This window comes from Salvelinus alpinus, chromosome 4 (assembly GCF_045679555.1).
Source record: "Salvelinus alpinus chromosome 4, SLU_Salpinus.1, whole genome shotgun sequence".
NCBI lineage: Eukaryota > Metazoa > Chordata > Actinopteri > Salmoniformes > Salmonidae > Salvelinus > Salvelinus alpinus.
The window spans coordinates 30,045,256-30,065,076 of record NC_092089.1 but is presented as its reverse complement, the minus strand read 5'-3'; the positions used below and the strand labels follow the sequence as shown (position 1 = coordinate 30,065,076).

Genomic DNA, 19,821 nt, shown 5'->3' with positions numbered 1-19,821 from the left:
CTGCTAACTGCAGCACAGCATCCCTGCTACTGGACACAGACAACTGGAGAGAGGGAGGGAGGATGGGAGGAAGGGAGGCAGGAAGGTGGGGATAAGAGGAGACACAGGATGACGTTACGGTGACGAGGTTTCCTATAATATGACTGACCCAAACAAATTCCATTTACGTTCTAAAAGTAAACATAGACACAATGCAAACATGAACAGAGTGATGGGTAAAGTGGTCAGATAAGGAGTGTCGTGTCTTTGGCTATGCCGGATTAAGTGATATGACATGCTATTCTATAAAATCATTTCTCCGTAATTAATATTACCTGATTGAGCTAATCATGTAAATGTAATTAACTAGAAAGTCGGGGCACCACGAAATAATATTTATAGAGCTGTTATCTTCCGAATAAACTCTTAACTTTTCTAGGGTAGGGGGCAGCATTTTCACGTTTGGATGAAAAGCATACCCAAATTCAACTGCCAGTTACTCATCCCCAGGAGATAACATCCCCAGAATATAAGATATGCATATTATTAGTAGATTTGGATAGAAAACACTCTGAAGTTTCTAAAACTGTTTGAATCATGCCCCGAGGACAAACCATTCAGGTTTTTATCTTTTTTGAGTTCACTGTCTTTTCAATGAGATTTCATTGGGAAACCAGATTTCTAAACGAATTGCTTGCAGTTCCTACGGCTTCCACTAGATGTCAACAGAAACATGAGATGAAGAAATACGGCCATCTTGAAGTCGAGGCACTCCAGGTGTCCTGGACATGCGCTTCAATCAAACAGAAGGCATGATACATATTGTTTTAATCCTGTATTGAACACATATCATCCCGTCTTCAATTTTATCGATTATTAACGTAAAAAAATACCTAAAGTTGTATTACAAAAGTAGTTTGACATTTTTTGGCAAAGTTTACAGGTAACCTTTGAGATATTTTGTCGTCACGTTTGAGCAAGTTGGAACCGGTGTTTTTCTGGATCAAACGTGCCAAATAAATGGACATTTTGGAGATATATTGACGGAATTAATCGAACAAAAGGACTATTTGTGATGTTTATGGGACATATTGGAGTGCCAACAACAGAGCTCGTCAAAGGTAAGGCATGAATTATATTTTTATTTCTGCGTTTTGTGTCGCGCCTGCTTTGTTGAAATGTTTTCTCTCTTGTTTACTATGGTGCTATGCTCAGATAATAGCATCGTATGCTTTCGCTGAAAAGCCTATTTGAATTCTGACATGTTGGCTGGATTCACAACCAGTTTAGCTTTAATTTGGTATCTTTCATGTGTGATTTAATGAAAGTTTGATTTTATAGTAATTTTCATAGTAATTCATCTTTATTTGGCGCTCTGCATTGTCTCAGGCTTTTTGCCAAGTGAGACAGTAGCGTCTTGCCTAAACTCAGATTTTTGGATATAAATATGAACTTTACCGAACAAAAAATACATGTATTGTGTAACACTCTATGAGTGTCATCTGATGAAGATTATCAAAGGTTAGTGATTAATTTTATCTCTATTTCTGCTTTTTGTTACTGCTCTCTTTAGCTGGAAAAATGGCTGTCTTTTTCTGTGACTTGGCTCATATCTAACATAATCGTTTGGTGTGCTTTCGTCATAAAACCTTTTTGAAATCGGACACTTTGGCTGGATTTACAACAAGTGTAGCTTTAAAATGGTGTAAAATACTTGTATGTTTGAGTTATTTAAATGATGGGATTTCTGTTGTTTTGAATTTGGCGCACTGCAGTTTCACTGGCTGTTGACGAGGTGGGACGCTACCGTCCCACATACCCTAGAGAAGTTAAAGACCTGGTGATATTTTACATCAATAGCAGTCAATGTTAATCGTCACCTTATTTCAATCTCATCTGAAAGTTGTAAATTCTTGGTTATCTTCACAAACCCTGGCTAACAAGTTGAATCAGCAATACAAAATTGGGTTTAATTATGTATTTACTAAATACCTAACTAATCACACAGAATTACATATACACAGAATGAATCATACCTTGATTACAAATTACGTCATAAAGGAAAACGTCCCTAGCGGGCAGAACAGATATGACAGCTGGTTACACAAAGGAAAAGGGTCTGGGTTTGAGTGAAAGAGCGGGAAGACTGAGGAACAAAGGGCGAAGCTGTGCTATCGGAAATACAATATCTTATGCATTCTAAATTACCGCCCGTTTGGAAAAGGAAAATGCAATAAATATTTACTCTGAGCTGCGCTCCAGTAGGTTGGTGGTAGATGGAAGGCCGTGTTGTCAAACCGAGTCCTTTGTCCTTTGAAGAATGTCTCTGGTGGTAGTTGGATAGTTGTAGTAACTGGATAGTTGTAGTAACGTCGTTGTGTGGTAGACGGGATACTCTGTCTGTCCTAATTTACGTTTGCAGCTGCTGTTGCTAACTCAACGGCTAGGAGGTATCACTTCTATAGTGAATAAGAGTTCAAAGTTCATACCATTCGCAACCAAAGCTCATGCTGATGTTGGCTTCGTTCTGTAGTTATTATCTGAACCATTCTGACATCGGACCGTCGTCCTCACATCCTCTGAACAGATAGTTACATTTTCGTCAATGGCTTATATAGTGGAGGGAGAAGGGTGTGTCTGAAAAGTTTATAACCCATGTCTCTTCACAGGGGCGGGCCACTGGTTGAGCAGAGCCCTAAACTTATGAAAACCCAAATCTCTAATTTGGAAGCTAAAATTACATTTCATCTCTTCACCAATAATTTCATATTCAAACATTTGAATTGAACAACAATTCCATGTGAATCCGATACCTCTGACGTTTAGACTTTCCACAGTAGAGTTTGTCATTCTATCATTGATGAGAATGTGTCAGAGGGCAACCGAACTGACATAATATACCTTAAGTACCACCGCATATGTTCAATTGGTCGGATTACCAGAATATAGTTCATTTCCCCCCAACTTCTGATGTTCCCAGAATCTCTATGTTAACCAAGGGGTTTTCTAATGTCACATCAGTATAGTAGGGAGAGGAAAAAGGGGGGAAGAGGTATTTATGACTGTCATAAACCTACCCCCAGGCCAACGTCATGACAGGAGAGAGGCAGACGGAGAGTGGGAGAGAGGCAGACGGAGAGTGGGAGAGAGGCAGACGGAGAGTGGGAGAGAGGCAGACGGAGAGTGGGAGAGAGGCAGACGGAGAGTGGGAGAGAGGCAGACGGAGAGTGGGAGGGAGGCAGACGGAGAGTGGGAGGGAGGCAGACGGAGAGTGGGAGGGAGTCAGACGGCACGTGGGAGAGAGGCAGACGGAGAGTGGGAGGGAGGCAGACGGAGAGTGGGAGGGAGGCAGACGGAGAGTGGGAGGGAGGCAGACGGAGAGTGGGAGAGAGGCAGACGGAGAGTGGGAGAGAGGCAGACGGAGAGTGGGAGAGAGGCAGACGGAGAGTGGGAGAGAGGCAGACGGAGAGTGGGAGAGAGGCAGACGGCACGTGGGAGAGAGGCAGACGGCACGTGGGAGAGAGGCAGACGGCACGTGGGAGAGAGGCAGACGGAGAGTGGGAGAGAGGCAGACGGAGAGTGGGAGAGAGGCAGACGGAGAGTGGGAGAGAGGCAGACGGAGAGTGGGAGAGAGGCAGACGGCACGTGGGAGAGAGGCAGACGGCACGTGGGAGAGAGGCAGACGGCACGTGGGAGAGAGGCAGACGGCACGTGGGAGAGAGGCAGACGGCACGTGGGAGAGAGGCAGACGGAGAGTGGGAGAGAGGCAGACGGAGAGTGGGAGAGATGCAGACGGAGCGTGGTAGAGGGAGACACACCATATGCTAGAAGAGTGTTTTGGTCTGAGCTACTTGGTGAAACATCTGTTTGGGTCATTAAGATAAGCAAAGAGAGGACTGAGTGCTGTGTGCTGTGTGCGTGTGTGTGCGTATGTGCTGGCTGACTGGTCGTTCCCATCCCAACAGGAAGTAGAGACATTGTAGTAGAAGTGTGTTTATTAGTTTGCTCAGTGGAGAGAGGGCACTGTACACTGAGAACAATACCGCAATATGGCTACTAGCCTGAGTGGCTGCCAGTCTCTTTTAGGTTTCAACAAAAAGGAGCTTTGCCTCTACAAGCAGCCTCTTAAACCACAAGGATAAACAGAAAGGATATCGTACTCTAGTTCTATTTCAATCAGAATCAGTCACACATTCTCATCTACAATTTTCACAGACAATTTGTGTGAAGGAGGCCCTGATTGCAGTCAACAGGTTCTCTCTGTGTGTGTGTGTGTGTGTGTATATGCTCCTCTGTCCTTTTCCTTGGTGAAAAATCCCCCTTTCACACAAACGTTGTTGTGAAGACAGATACAGGAGTTGCTATGGAGACCACCATCACTTTTCTCAGGCACATTGCAAGTAATTGGAGTGAGAAGGAGGGAGGAGGGAGGAAGGGAGAGAGGGAGCGATGCATGTGTCTGTGTGTGATAGAGGGAAACAGAGATAAACGAGGAGAGGTTAATGAGGGCAGAGAAAGAAAAAAAACTAAAGGAAATATGAAAAAGAGAGAGAGAGAGAGGAGAGGAGAGAGAGAGAGGAGAGAGGAGAGAGGAGAGAGGAGGAGAGAGGAGGAGAGAGGAGAGAGAGAGAGAGGAGAGAGGAGAGAGAGAGAGGTGGGGAAAAGGGGAGGTAGAGAGACAATGAGCGATAGAGAAACACTCACCAGGACTCACCAGGATAGTGGGGCTCAGGGCACGGGTGGGACAGTGAGGATGGAGGGATGGAAGGAGGAGAGGAGGAGTAGGAGGGGAGGAGGGAGAGGGAGAGAGAACCCGGGGCGCTGCAGTCTACTCTCACTCTGCTCCGCTCTACTGAGGGATCCTGGTTCAGAGGACCTGGGGAGTTCCCAGAGAGAAACCTGGTATACTGTATGAATAGAGATGACAGGCAGAGAGAAACCTGGTGTACTGTATGAATAGAGATGACAGGCAGAGAGAAACCTGGTATACTGTATGAATAGAGATGACATGCAGAGAGAAACCTGGTATACTGTATGAATAGAGATGACAGGCAGAGAGAAACCTGGTATACTGTATGAATAGAGATGACAGGCAGAGAGAAACCTGGTATACTGTATGAATAGAGATGACAGGCAGAGAGAAACCTGGTATACTGTATGAATAGAGATGACAGGCAGAGAGAAACCTGGTATACTGTATGAATAGAGATGACAGGCAGAGAGAAACCTGGTATACTGTATGAATAGAGATGACAGGCAGAGAGAAACCTGGTATACTGTATGAATAGAGATGACAGGCAGAGAGAAACCTGGTATACTGTATGAATAGAGATGACAGGCAGAGAGAAACCTGGTATACTGTATGAATAGAGATGACAGGCAGAGAGAAACCTGGTATACTGTATGAATAGAGATGACAGGCAGAGAGAAACCTGGTATACTGTATGAATAGAGATGACAGGCAGAGAGAAACCTGGTATACTGTATGAATAGAGATGACAGGCAGAGAGAAACCTGGTATACTGTATGAATAGAGATGACAGGCAGAGAGAAACCTGGTATACTGTATGAATAGAGATGACATGCAGAGAGAAACCTGGTATACTGTATGAATAGAGCTTTAGTATTCACACCGTTTGAATTTTTCCACATTATTTTGTGTTACAAAGTGGGATTACAATTATTGAATTGTCATTTTTTTGTCAACGATCTACACAAAATATTCTGTAGTGTTAAGGTGGAAGAAAAAATTATAATATTTGTAAAACAAAAAATACGAAAAATAAAAAACGACTTAAAGTATTCAACTTCCTGAATCAATACATGTTAGAATGACCTTTGGCAGCTGTGAGACTTTCTGGGTAAGTCTCTAAGAGCTTTGCACATCTGGATTGTATAACATTATTATTAAAAAAATTCTTGAAGCTCCGTCAAGTTGGTTGTTGACCATTGCTAGACAGCCATTTTCAAGTCAATTTAAGTCAAAACTGTAACTAGGCCTCTCAGGAACATTCAAGCAACTCCAGTGGCCTTGTTCAAGGTAATTGTCTTGCTGACTGTCTCCCGGTGTCTGTTGGAAAGCTGACAGAACCAGGTGTTCCTCTACAATTTTGCCTGTGCTTAGCTCTATTCCATTAATTAGTATCTGTCACGATCGTCTAATGAATAAACGGACCAAGGCGCAGCATGCTCTGAGTTCCACATCTATATTTTAGTGAAACTTACAAAACAAAAGGAAACAAACAACGAACCGTAACATAAGAGGTGCTACATGCACTAACTCAAAACAAGATCCCACAAAACACAGTGGGCAAATGGCTGCCTAAATATGATCCCCAATCAGAGACAACGATAAACAGCTGCCTCTGATACCAGGCCAAAATAGACATACAACAACCTAGATAACCCACCCTAGTCACACCCCGACCTAACCAACATAGAGAATAAAAGGCTCTCTATGGTCAGGGCGTGACAGTATCATAAAAGACTCCATAGTCCTTGCCAATGACAAGCATACCCATAACATGATGCAGCCACCACCATACTTGAAAATATGAAGAGTGGTGATGTGTTGTGTTGGATTTGCCCAAAACATAACGAATTGTATTCAGGACATAAAGTTAATTTCTTTACCACATTTTTTGCAGTTTTACTTTAGTGCCTTATTGCAAACAGGACGCATGTTTTGGAATATTAAAAATCTGTACAGACTTCCTCACTGTCATTTAGGTTAGTATTTTGGAGTAACTACAATGTTGTTGATCCATCCTCAGTTTTCTCCTATCACAGCCATTCAAATCTGTAACTGTTTTAAAGTCGGATAGAGACAGCATCTGCCACTCCAGGTCCTCACTGCGATCGTTCAGCTCGTACATCACACTTTGCATCTGTACACACACACACACACACACACACACACACACACACACACACACACACACACACACACACACACACACACACACACACACACACACACACACACACACACACACACACACACACACACACACACACACACACACACACACACACACACACACACACACACACACACACACACACACACACACACACACACACACACACACACACACACACACACACACACACACACACACACACACACACACACACAAATTTACTTGAATTGGAAACTAGTGAACTGCATTTTAGAGTTAGTAGCAGGAGTGGAGATTATTCCATTATACACCGTCTCTCAGTCTGACTGCCTCCCCGAGTCCGACCGTCTCTCTCCCCGAGTCCGACCGTCTCTCTCCCCGAGTCCGACCGTCTCTCTCCCCGAGTCCGACCGTCTCTCTCCCCGAGTCCGACCGTCTCTCCCCCCGAGTCCGACCGTCTCTCCCCCCGAGTCCGACCGTCTCTCCCCCCGAGTCCGACCGTCTCTCCCCCGAGTCCGACCGTCTCTCCCCCCGAGTCCGACCGTCTCTCCCCCCGAGTCCGACCGTGTCTCTCTCGGTCTCTCTCGGTCTCTGTCTGTCTCTCTCGGTCTCTGTCTGTCTCTCTCGGTCTCTGTCTGTCTCTCTCGGTCTCTGTCTGTCTCTCTCGGTCTCTGTCTGTCTCTCTCGGTCTCTGTCTGTCTCTCTCGGTCTCTGTCTGTCTCTCTCGGTCTCTGTCTGTCTCTCTCGGTCTCTGTCTGTCTCTCTCGGTCTCTGTCTGTCTCTCTCGGTCTCTCTCGGTCTCTCTCGGTCTCTCTCGGTCTCTCTCGGTCTCTCTCGGTCTCTCTCGGTCTCTCTCGGTCTCTGTCTGTCTCTCTCGGTCTCTGTCTGTCTCTCTCGGTCTCTGTCTGTCTCTCTCGGTCTCTGTCTGTCTCTCTCGGTCTCTGTCTGTCTCTCTCGGTCTCTGTCTGTCTCTCTCGGTCTCTGTCTGTCTCTCTCGGTCTCTGTCTGTCTCTCTCGGTCTCTGTCTGTCTCTGTCTGTCTTGGTCTCTGTCTGTCTCGCTCTGTGTGTCTCTCTCTGTCTGTGTGTCTTTCTGTTTGTGTCTCTGGCCTGCAGTGAATCAGGTGTCCACTCCTCCAGGTCCTCTATTCAATAAGGAGAGAGAGGACCTGACCCACATCAGCACACCGTTAAGAGCACTGAGATTCCATCTCAATAATTAAAACATACACACTAATCACAGGAAGAGTGATACTGATCAGCTAATATCCAGTAAAACGAATTGAACTTACAAATTACTTCTGTGTTTCTCCTCTGTGTGTTGTAAACTGTGTGTGTTTATAAGAGTGTGTGTGTTGTAAACTGTGTGTGTTTATAAGAGTGTGTGTGTTGTAAACTGTGTGTGTTTATAAGAGTGTGTGTGTTGTAAACTGTGTGTGTTTATAAGAGTGTGTGTGTTGTAAACTGTGTGTGTTTATAAGAGTGTGTGTGTTGTAAACTGTGTGTGGTTATAAGAGTGTGTGTGTTGTAAACTGTGTGTGTTGTAAACTGTGTGTGTTTATAAGAGTGTGTGTGTTGTAAACTGTGTGTGTTTATAAGAGTGTGTGTGTTGTAAACTGTGTGTGTTTATAAGAGTGTGTGTGTTGTAAACTGTGTGTGTTTATAAGAGTGTGTGTGTGTTGTAAACTGTGTGTGTTTATAAGAGTGTGTGTGTGTTGTAAACTGTGTGTGTTTATAAGAGTGTGTGTGTTGTAAACTGTGTGTGGTTATAAGAGTGTGTGTGTTGTAAACTGTGTGTGTTTATAAGAGTGTGTGTGCATGCATGAGTGCTGGTGTGTGTGTGCATGTGACAGTGTGAGGGTGAGTGTGTGTGTAAGTGTGTGACCCAATTAATGGAACCAGGGAGCTGGGGGAGTGAAGGGGAGCATCTATGCCGTAGGAGAGGTGGGGTGGGGGGGGGCTTATTTCTGCTTTCACAGCTTACCTTAGCTACGCACATAAAGAGCAGAGCCACACTGTGCGTGTGTGTACCTGGTAGAGGGGTGAATACCCCCCGTGGTGACGTGGTGACGTGGAGGTTGATGAGAGAGCAGTCTGTCACCTCCAGCAGGGACTGGGGGCCAGATCTTCCCTGGGGAGGGTCCTGGTTCTCCTCCTCCTGGACCCCCCAGACAGCCAGGGGAAGGGTGAATGGTCTCTCCCACCCTACAGTCACCTCTCTGGGCCAGGACATCCACACCAGCTGGCCTCAACATGTACACCTGGAGAGAGTGAAAGAGAGAGAGAAAGAGAGAGTGAAAGAGAGAGAGAAAGAGAGAGAGACAGAGAAAGAGAGAGCCAGCGAAAGAAAGCGAGAGACAGATAGAGAGAGAGACAAGAGGGTGTTACTGTTACTATAGTGTGTACTGTGAGATAAGAGTGTGTTATTCCCATCGATTGGATAAACCTGTCCAATCCTCAGATCTACTCAAGTGTATCTGCCGTAGGTACAAGAAGATGATGTGGGATTGTGTGTGTGTGTGTGTGTGTGTGGACACACTCACCTGTCCAGTAGCGGTGTGTAGAGGGTTGCGTGCGTCTGATGCCTGAATATCCACTTGGCCCCGTCTCTTTCGCCATGACTTCCCCTTTTATTGTCACCACGGCAACATCACTGTCACTCACCGACCAGCTCACAGCACCCTCTACCTGGACACACACACATAAAGACCATGTCGTGAATACAGATAAACACACACTTAAACATATACAGACTTACAGTAGTCAAACACACCTGTCTCTCTTCCTGTCACTCTCTCTCACACACACACACACACACACCTGCAAGTGGTGCTGATAGAGCTGTCCCTCAGTTTGCCAGGGAAACACAAGGAGGCGGGGCTGCAGGGTGAGGGGCTCGTAGATCTCAACTTCTTGCTCTGCTCTGATTGGTGGTATCATGGGCAATGCTCGGCCATCCTGGAGAGAGAGACAACCATGGTAATGATATTGTCATCACCCATGTCAAGGTGCCATGATGTTTGACAGAGGTGTGTGTGTGTGTACCTCAGTGAGCACAGTGAACAGTGCAGCTCGTATAGTAGTGTGCCCAGCCCCTCGTGTTTCCAGTACATGGTAGGAACTGTTAGAGGAAGTCCACGGTCATCACCACATTCTACCAGAGGGAGAGAGGGGTTAGAGAGGAGGGGGAGAGAGGGGTTAGAGAGGAGGGGTTAGAGAGGAGGGGGAGAGAGAGAGGGGTTAGAGAGGAGGGGGAGAGAGAGAGGGGTTAGAGAGGAGGGGGAGAGAGAGAGGGGTTAGAGAGGAGGGGGAGAGAGAGAGGGGTTAGAGAGGAGGGGGAGAGAGAGAGAGGTTAGAGAGGGGTTAGAGAGGAGGGAGAGAGGGGTTAGAGAGGGGTTAGAGAGGAGGGGGAGAGAGAGAGAGGTTAGAGAGGGGTTAGAGAGGGGTTAGAGAGGGGTTAGAGAGGAGGGGTTCAGTTAAGCCTCCTGTCCCTGACATAGAGTAGGCTTTAGATGTCTAGTGTAAGGGAGGGTAACTCATAGTTGTCATGGTAATGTTACCTGTGCCAGGTGTGCTGTGTGACCCTCCTGGTCGTGAACTCGTACAGTCACCTGGTACTGACGACCACTCTCCAACACCCACCTCCTCCACACCTAGCGCTACACACACACACACACACACACACACACACACACACACACACACACACACAGTCATGGCTTGCCATAGTACGACAATAGACATGTTGATAGCTGGGCTCACTCACTCAGGTAACTTGGCTCCACCACAAACACAGAACAGCGAGGCAGGTGGGAAGCAGAGTTTTCTGGTAGGCCTGGGTACAGGGAATGCTGAGGAAAACCACACCTGTAGGACTACACTACCCATGACCCCAGAAACCACACCTTACAGTACTACATCAATGCTAAACTACAGGAATAACTTTAAAGTGGTTAGGTAAGGTAGACCCATGGTGGAAGGACACTGGGGTGTGTGACGGACAGCGTGGTGCGGCCTAGCCCTCGGGCGGTGACGGTCCCTGTGTCCTGGTCCACAGTGATGACATCATCATCGTTATTTGGGTCTCTCTCTACAGACAACTCATACTCTCCCTCACCCAGCACCACCTCTATAGGAGACAAAGAGAACATTGCTGGTGCATCATCGGCTGCTCTACAGCTCTAATAAGTACAAGGAGAACTGAGCACTTGATGTTTTCTGTCTCCAATATATTTGTCTGAGCTTTGATGTTCCTTCAGTCTTCTTCCTCTGGATCTTAGAAAAACATCAAGGGACCCTAACTAGAAGACCCATAAAGCTCCCTAAAGGTTCTGTACAGATCTGACAGACTACACTACTGTCTACATTAGGGACTCACCTAAAGGCTCTGTAAAGATCTGACAGACTACACTACTGTCTACATTAGGGACTCACCTAAAGGCTCTGTAAAGATCTGACAGACTACACTACTGTCTACATTAGGGACTCACCTAAAGGCTCTGTACAGATCTGACAGACTACACTACTGTCTACATTAGGGACTCACCTAAAGGCTCTGTACAGATCTGACAGACTACACTACTGTCTACATTAGGGTCTCACCTAAAGGCTCTGTAAAGATCTGACAGACTACACTACTGTCTACATTAGGGACTCACCTAAAGGCTCTGTAAAGATCTGACAGACTACACTACTGTCTACATTAGGGACTCACCTAAAGGCTCTGTAAAGATCTGACAGACTACACTACTGTCTACATTAGGGACTCACCTAAAGGCTCTGTACAGATCTGACAGACTACACTACCGTCTACATTAAGGACTCACCTAAAGGCTCTGTAAAGATCTGACAGACTACACTACCGTCTACATTAGGGACTCACCTAAAGGCTCTGTAAAGATCTGACAGACTACACTACTGTCTACATTAGGGACTCACCTAAAGGCTCTGTAAAGATCTGACAGACTACACTACTGTCTACATTAGGGACTCACCTAAAGGCTCTGTACAGATCTGACAGACTACACTACTGTCTACATTAGGGACTCACCTAAAGGCTCTGTAAAGATCTGACAGACTACACTACCGTCTACATTAGGGACTCACCTAAAGGCTCTGTAAAGATCTGACAGACTACACTACCGTCTACATTAGGGACTCACCTAAAGGCTCTGTAAAGATCTGACAGACTACACTACTGTCTACATTAGGGACTCACCTAATGTCACAAGCCGGCTCATAGCCTGTGACAAAAATGAGGGGACACGAACAACAAGTATAGGGCAATTAAAAAAGGTTCTTTATTCTACAACAAACTATTAACTTTAAACTAAGAAAAGGAATGAGGTGTGAAAGTATTATAATGTAAGGTGTATGTAAAGTGCATGGATGCGTGAATCTGTGTGTGTGAACATGAGAGTGAAAACTATGCAAAACTACAAAGGAACAAACAAATCATGAGCATACCTGGAGGAGCAGAGAGAGAGAGAGAGAGAGGTGATTAGTCAAACAGTTTATACCCTGAGCCCAGGTGGCTCCAATCACTAACGACCCTCTGCCTGCAGGAGGAACCGCCCCTGCAATGCAGAGGAGGAGCCGTGACACCCCCCTCCTTAAAATGAGGGTCCCACCCTCAACCCAACTTCCTCCAACATATTCAAAATAATTCAAATTTCCCCAAAAACAAAAAAAAGGATACCAGTCCCGGCTCCTAGCAGTAGCCCCGTGTCCCCCAGCTGACTGTCCGCCCCTCAAACTCAGCAGCCCTGGTACCTGGGGAGCAATTTAAGAGGAAAGAGGCACAGACAGCCCGTAGGGGTCAGCAGAGAAAAGATACAAGCTAGGTTAAAGGAGCACGGGACAGAGCATCAGCAATGATATTCTCCTTACCACTAATGTGTCTAATATCAAGGTTGAATGGTTGCAAGAACAAAGCCCAACGCATCAGGCGCTGGTTGGGATTTTGCAGGGACCTCAGAAAAACAAGTGGGTTGTGGTCAGTGAACACAGTTAAAGGGGTCAAACCAGAACCAACATAGACCTCGAAGTGCTGTAAAGCGCAAATGAGACCTAAAGCCTCCTTTTCAATTACAGAATAGTTTTTCTGATACTTATTACATTTTCGGGAGAAGAAACTGACTGGACACTCAACCTTGTCGTCATTCTCCTGGAGAAGCACAGCCCCAGCACTGATTTGACTGGCGTCTACCTGCAATTTGAAAGGTTTCCCAAAATGTGGTGCTGCCAACATAGGTGCCAAACACAAAAGAGTCTTAACTGCATCAAATGCCTCTTGACACTGGGTGGACCAGATAAACTCAGCCTTGGCCTTCAACAGATTGGTCAGGGGGGACACTACTACCGAAAAGTAGTTACAAAAAGCACGGTAGTACCCCGCCATTCCCAGGAAGCGCATCAGTTCTTTCTTTGTGGAGGGCTGTGGGAACTGCTTCACAGCCTGAACCTTGGCTTCCACGGGACAGACAAATCCCTGACCAACAACCTTGCCTAGGTATGTGACTGTGGCTTTGGCAAACTCACATTTTGAGTTTACATTGTTAACTTTTCTATAATCAGTGCAAGGTCTGAAAGTGGAATCAGGCTTTTTGACCAAAAGACAGGGTGAAGCCCAATTTGAACATGGCTCCGCAATACCATTGTCCAACATAGACTGCATCTCTGTTTCCAGTTTCAGTCTCTTCTCCTCAGATACACGATAAAATCTCTGTTTGATAGGCTTAGCATCTCCGATGTCTATATCATGCTCAATTAAGTGGGTTTCCGATGGAGTGTCAGAAAACAAAACAGGGTAGTTTCTAATAAGAGCTACCAATTCATCACATTTCTCAGAGTCTAAATGATCTACCAAAACCCCAAGGTTTTGCAAAGTCTGGGAGTTTTTCAACCGACCTTAGTAAGCCAAACCAGGTCTTACTGTGCGCTGACACGTATGACAAGTTTTAATAAACTGAGATACATCCATCTTTAAATGTGGCCAGAAAAAATAACGAAGTATGCGATCATACGTTTTACGAACACCCATATGACCTGCCACATCACCATGTGAAGTTTGCAACACTTTATTTCGCAAACTAGTAGGTACAACTATTTGAAAGACTGGTTCTCCTAGACCCTGATCATAGTGTGGAACCCATTTCCTGACCAACAGCCCATCAAGAAGAAAATAACACTGAGCACTATTCCTCACCACTGAATCAGGAACCACTTTATCAAACAGATCAGCTAAAGTAGTATCGGCCTTTTGCTCAGCCATCAATGAATCTCTAGAACTAGTCAACTGTTCTGTCTGGAGTTTGACTGGCAACTCAAGACTTTCTGGCTTACTCTCAATCTCCTTACGAGAGGCTGCGCAGGTAACCGCACAACTGGAAATACCTCAGGAGACACACAGTTTTGATCCAGAGATTCCCTTGCAGGGGACACTGAAGGTTGCTTCTTACAGATGTTTAGTTTGCCATCTGCCCACACCTTACTACCTGCCAAGTCATTCCCCAAAATCATGTGGACTCCCTCTACTGGCAACTGGGGTCTAACCCCAACATCTACATCACCCTCTACTAGACCACATTTTAGGGTAACTTCGTGTAAAGGACAAGAGAATGGAACTAAACCCATACCACATACCATTACACAACGGCCAGTATCAGACTCTTTAGAGAACGGCAAAACAGATTCCAGAATAAAAGAATCTAAAGCTCCAGTGTCTCTTAGGATCTTGATTTTAACATTCTGGTTGCCATCTACCAGGGACACTACACCATCTGAAATAAAGGCTGAAAAATCACAGTGGGAAGACTGAGAATCAAACTCAACTAGTGGCTGAAACAGCTCACCCTGGTGGTCAGAGGCTGTAACAGGAGCTGCTATCATAGCAGGTTTAACTTGACCTGACTGTTTTGAATGAAGCCGAGGACAATCTTTCTTCCAATGTCCTTGAACTAAACAGTAGCGGCAGGTATTAGCATTAACCGGTGCTTTAAGTCCTCCAGACCCAAACGTCTGCTGAGGCCTTTGGAAAGAAGCCCCCAAAAAAGGTGACCTACTATTCCTAGGAGTAAAGTTATTTTCATGGTACATGTCACTGTTTGACTCAAAATGGCTTTTATGTGTTAGCCTGTACTCATCTGCAAGGATTGCTGCATCACTTGGAGACTTAACTTTACGTTCATTCATGTATGTAGCAACCTGGTCAGACACAGAATTTTTGAACTGTTCTAACACAATCAAATTAGACAGACCCTCAAAAGTACTAACTTCAGAAGCTGTACACCAACGATTAAATGCAGAAGTCAAATCACAAACAAACTCAGAATAGGTTTGTGAATCTAACTTTTTCCTGTAACGAAAACGTTGACGATATGCCTCTGGCACAAGCTCGTAGACCTTCAGAACTGCTGATTTAACTTTAGCATAAACTTTACTGTCAGCTACACTCAGTGCTGCAAAAGCCTCACGTGCTTTACCTGTAAGTACACATTGCAACAACATAGTCATGTCCAAATCTGACCAAGCTCTAGCTTCCGCAATACGCTCAAATAAAGTAAAGTATGTGTCTGGATCTGACTTATCAAATTTAGGCAACAAACCAAGATTCTGTGAAACATCAAACTGTGGTAGTCTTTCTGGTCTATTAGCATTTCTCAATCGCTCTATCTCCAACTGCATTTGCAACAGCTCCCTCTGCTGCTCAAAAGTTAATGAAGGGCTAGACTGAAAACTTGCACCCTCACTACTAGCAGACTGACCGCCAAAAACACCCATTTCCCTAAGACCCTGCTTTAATCTAGTTAACAGTCTCTTTAATTTTTTTATCAACAATCTCAATCTGATAATGTTCAGCAATTTCAATTAACTGCTCCTTAGTACACAACTCTAAGGCTACCTCTGCAGGAGCTTGAACAAAACTACTCAAAATGGAAGACATTTTCCTCAACCAATACAACTATTACAAATTATCAAAAAAAACACAACTCACCTGCTGTCAGTCTGGGTTCAAGGACAGGAGCCACACCCCACTATCATCCAAAAACTACTAACTAACTGGCCCTGGTCTTCGTGCAGTCACATGTGGTGGGGTTTTATGCACACAAAACCAGTGGAGTGGAAAAGACAACCAGAAACTGGCGGCCCTGCCATAACCACGGAGGTGCTCCCGAGCCGATGTAGGGGAAAAGGGAAAGGGATGCTCTACCCACGTTCACTGCCACCTAAAACAAAAACACCACAAGCCTCCTATTGACACTCGCTGATAAGCCTGAACAGGAGAGGACTCCCACCTGAACAAAACCCAGAAAAACCCAGAGTGAATTGTTTAGCTACCAAACTAACTGAACCAAAAGAACACATGGCTCTCAACACTCTCTTCAAAAAATTGGCCCAACCAAAACATCCCTTCAAGCAAAAAAATGTGGCAATCTGAACTAAACTAACCTAAGTTAACTACTATCCCGGACGAGTCCCCACTTGTCACAAGCCAGCTCATAGCCTGTGACAAAAATGAGGGGACACGAACAACAAGTATAGGCCAATTAAAAAATGTTCTTTATTCTACAACTGTTACGTTCCCCAGTTTCTGTGTTTTAGTTTGTATTTGAGTGTGTGTGTTTTCCCTGCAATGCAGAGGAGGAGCCGTGACACCTAAAGACTCTGTAAAGATCTGACAGACTACACTACTGTCTACATTAGGGACTCACCTAAAGGCTCTGTAAAGATCTGACAGACTACACTACTGTCTACATTAGGGACTCACCTAAAGACTCTGTAAAGATCTGACAGACTACACTACTGTCTACATTAGGGACTCACCTAAAGGCTCTGTAAAGATCTGACAGACTACACTACTGTCTACATTAGGGACTCACCTAAAGGCTCTGTACAGATCTGACAGACTACACTACTGTCTACATTAGGGACTCACCTAAAGGCTCTGTGACAACCTGAATCTGCTTGATCTGGTCAACAATGACATCACAGCGCAGGGTATGGCCAGTCGCTGAAAGATGATGAGGGCTGTTTAGTTACACCCTCCACACCCCTCCCTCACTCCCTCTTTCCGTTCTGCTACACACACACACTCCCCTCACCAGAGTCCTGTCCCTGTATGATGCTGGCCCCTCGGTTAGTGTCCAGTGGAGCGGACAGAGGCCAGGCGGACACTAGGACCTGCTGGCTACAGGCTGATGGAGGGAGGATGGAGGGATGGAAGGAGAGAGGGGCCAAACAACGACTGCCTGGGGTCGGGAGGACACCCTGAAAACATCACACACAGATAACTAAGTGGCGTTCTGTCCACACCCACTTGGCATTATGTCTAATATTTAAGTTGATACATCTTCTGCTTTTTTAGCACCACGACATCAACTTGGCAATCTGAATAGAAACATTCATTTCATCATTCACTGCCACTCACCATTTATAGCATCCCTTCTCTGCTGTCAACGTGAAGTTGACATGATTATGATTTGATCTGGGCAAAAGTAACTTGGGAACATTCAGCCTTGTCGACTGACTCAAAGCAATAATAGTTACACTAAAAATCTAAAATGTACATAATACTTTAGAGTTTAAAACGGCCATTATTGTGAATACATTTTGAGGTCTCAACAATTGCGATCAAAACATTTAAACTGACGTTAGAGCAGTTTCATTTTTTAAGCAACGGTCGCATTGTTTACGTTGAACTGTTAACTCTAGCTAACGTTAACTAGCTAACGTAAACTCACCCCATTCCGTACAAATGTGCGCAACTGCAACATTCAAACAAGGCTACAAAGAAAACTAATGGGACTGTAGTGACTTCAAAATCGGGGGTGTGAACTAGGTTTCTATTCAAGCGTTGATCGACATGGTAATGGCTCTATAGTATTGGAGAAAAGTTGAAAAAACGGACCCTCCGTTACATCGTGACGTGTCATGTCGTAACATACAGCACGCATAAAGCAACTATTTCGGTCTTACAATCTCTTTCCACCAGGTGTAGCACTTCTCTCATCGTTTAAAAACAAGAAATGGACACGGGGGTAAGGGGGGAGTAATTTTTTGCGTCATCATTGCATGCGATCATCATTCTCAAAGCCGCTGTTTACTGATCACTTTAGCACCGCCCTAAAAACCAGATTAAAATTCGACACAAACCTTCAAATAGGGATGTAATGACACATTATATAAACTCTTTACTTTATAGTGTTTTATTTACATTTTAAAGGTGATAAGGTGATAAGTTGGACAGATCCGAGTGAAAAAAATCTATTTTCCCACACGACATCTCTCCTTCTCACTATCACGCATTAGTTTCGCTTCCCCTCCCGCCATTTTTAAAAAGACCCGACGGGGCTCATTGCCTGCTTGAATTATGCAGAAACGGGCAGCGTTTAGGTGATGTAATTGATAATGTTGGAAAGGGGAGAAATTGTGCTTTACAATGGTATTGACATTACAGTTGATCTGGAAGTATTACGTTTTTGGGGCGCTAAAATAAGGGCAATTGTACGGACCAAGGCGATGTACGAGTTTACGTGAGTTTACGTTAAGCTTAGAGGTTTCGATAGCCATTGCTAGCTAACAAGTAATAAAAAACGATATATGTTCGTCAGTGATTTGTCATTTCTAAATAAACAAATGAATGAGACAAAAACAGCAACTAAAAAGCTATTAAACTAAACAATATTGCAAAATGTAGGTAGACAGCAACGCGTCACTATCATTGTTGATTTTTGATCTCAGCTACCAAAAACAAAGAAGTGCGTTCATGACGAGCTAGTGACAGAAGAACAGTGACGTCATGTGTTTACAGTCTTGAACATTCCCCAACCAACTCTACTCTTCTTGGGGACCAAAATAATTATTTGGACAGACAGGCTACATTTGTTTTATCTAACATTAAATTATTCAACTTTTTACATTGATATACAATACATTTTGTATCTCCAAGGAACAAATACAATTTCACACCATAACACGTCTTCAAACACTCCTTATGCAGCTGCAACTAGATTCTTTAAAGTGCCAATTAAAACAATAACAAAGCAGATGACCCGCCTCTGTTTTGGTAAAAAGCTGAGGGATGGACCTGAAGAAATGTAACCACTCTCAAATTCATAGACATAGCTTTGGATGCAAGCAGTGATCATCCATAATATCAACATGATCGTTTTAACCATCTTTTGAGGCTATACAGTGTTTGTTTACATTTACAATGTTTACAAACATTTTAGTCAAACAAGTTTATATTTTAGGTTCTGATGGGGTGTGACAGTTGAACTAAGCTCATGAGGAATTTATAAATTGGAGTAAACTAACGGACAACAACACTTAGGCTTCTACTTCCAGATTATACAAATAGAAAAACTGGATGGTGTTCTGAGATAGATGGGAGGGGTTGAGTGAAGCTGAAGGATGAGACTAAAAACAAATAAAATATAACTATTGTAACATAAGCATTTGTAAGTTATATTCTTCAAGAATCAATAACTATATCATTCATTTATGTCAAATGTATGTAACAAGTGCAGATTGCCATTATAACAACAATGTGAGGTGTAAATTGGACTGGGGAAAGAAAACACTTGCATTTTAGCATGTAGGCCACATTGTGTTGCCAATAAAAGCAGGTATTCTGACATAGGAAAAGGAAAGGGAAAGGGGGATACCTAGTCAGTTCTACAACTGAATGCATTCAACTGAAATGTGTCTTCCGCATTTAAGCCAACCCCTCTGAATCAGAGAGGTGCGGAGAACTGCCTTAATCGACATCCAGGTCTTCGGCGCCCGGGGAACAGGGAGGTTAACTGCCTTGCTTAGGGGCAGAACGACAGATTTTTACCTTGTCAGGTCGGGATTTGATCAAGCAACCTTTCGGAACAGGACAGGTTTCTACAGTCAGAGTAGTTTTTATGCTGCAGGTAAACTGTAATGATTTGAAAG

At 44.5% G+C, this 19,821-nt stretch overlaps 1 pseudogene; it reads right to left on the bottom strand.

The window, feature by feature from the left end:
- Positions 1–17,204, bottom strand: part of LOC139572557 (nuclear pore membrane glycoprotein 210-like) — a 32,767-nt pseudogene extending 15,563 nt beyond the window's left edge.
- Positions 17,205–19,821: the final 2,617 nt, after the last annotated feature.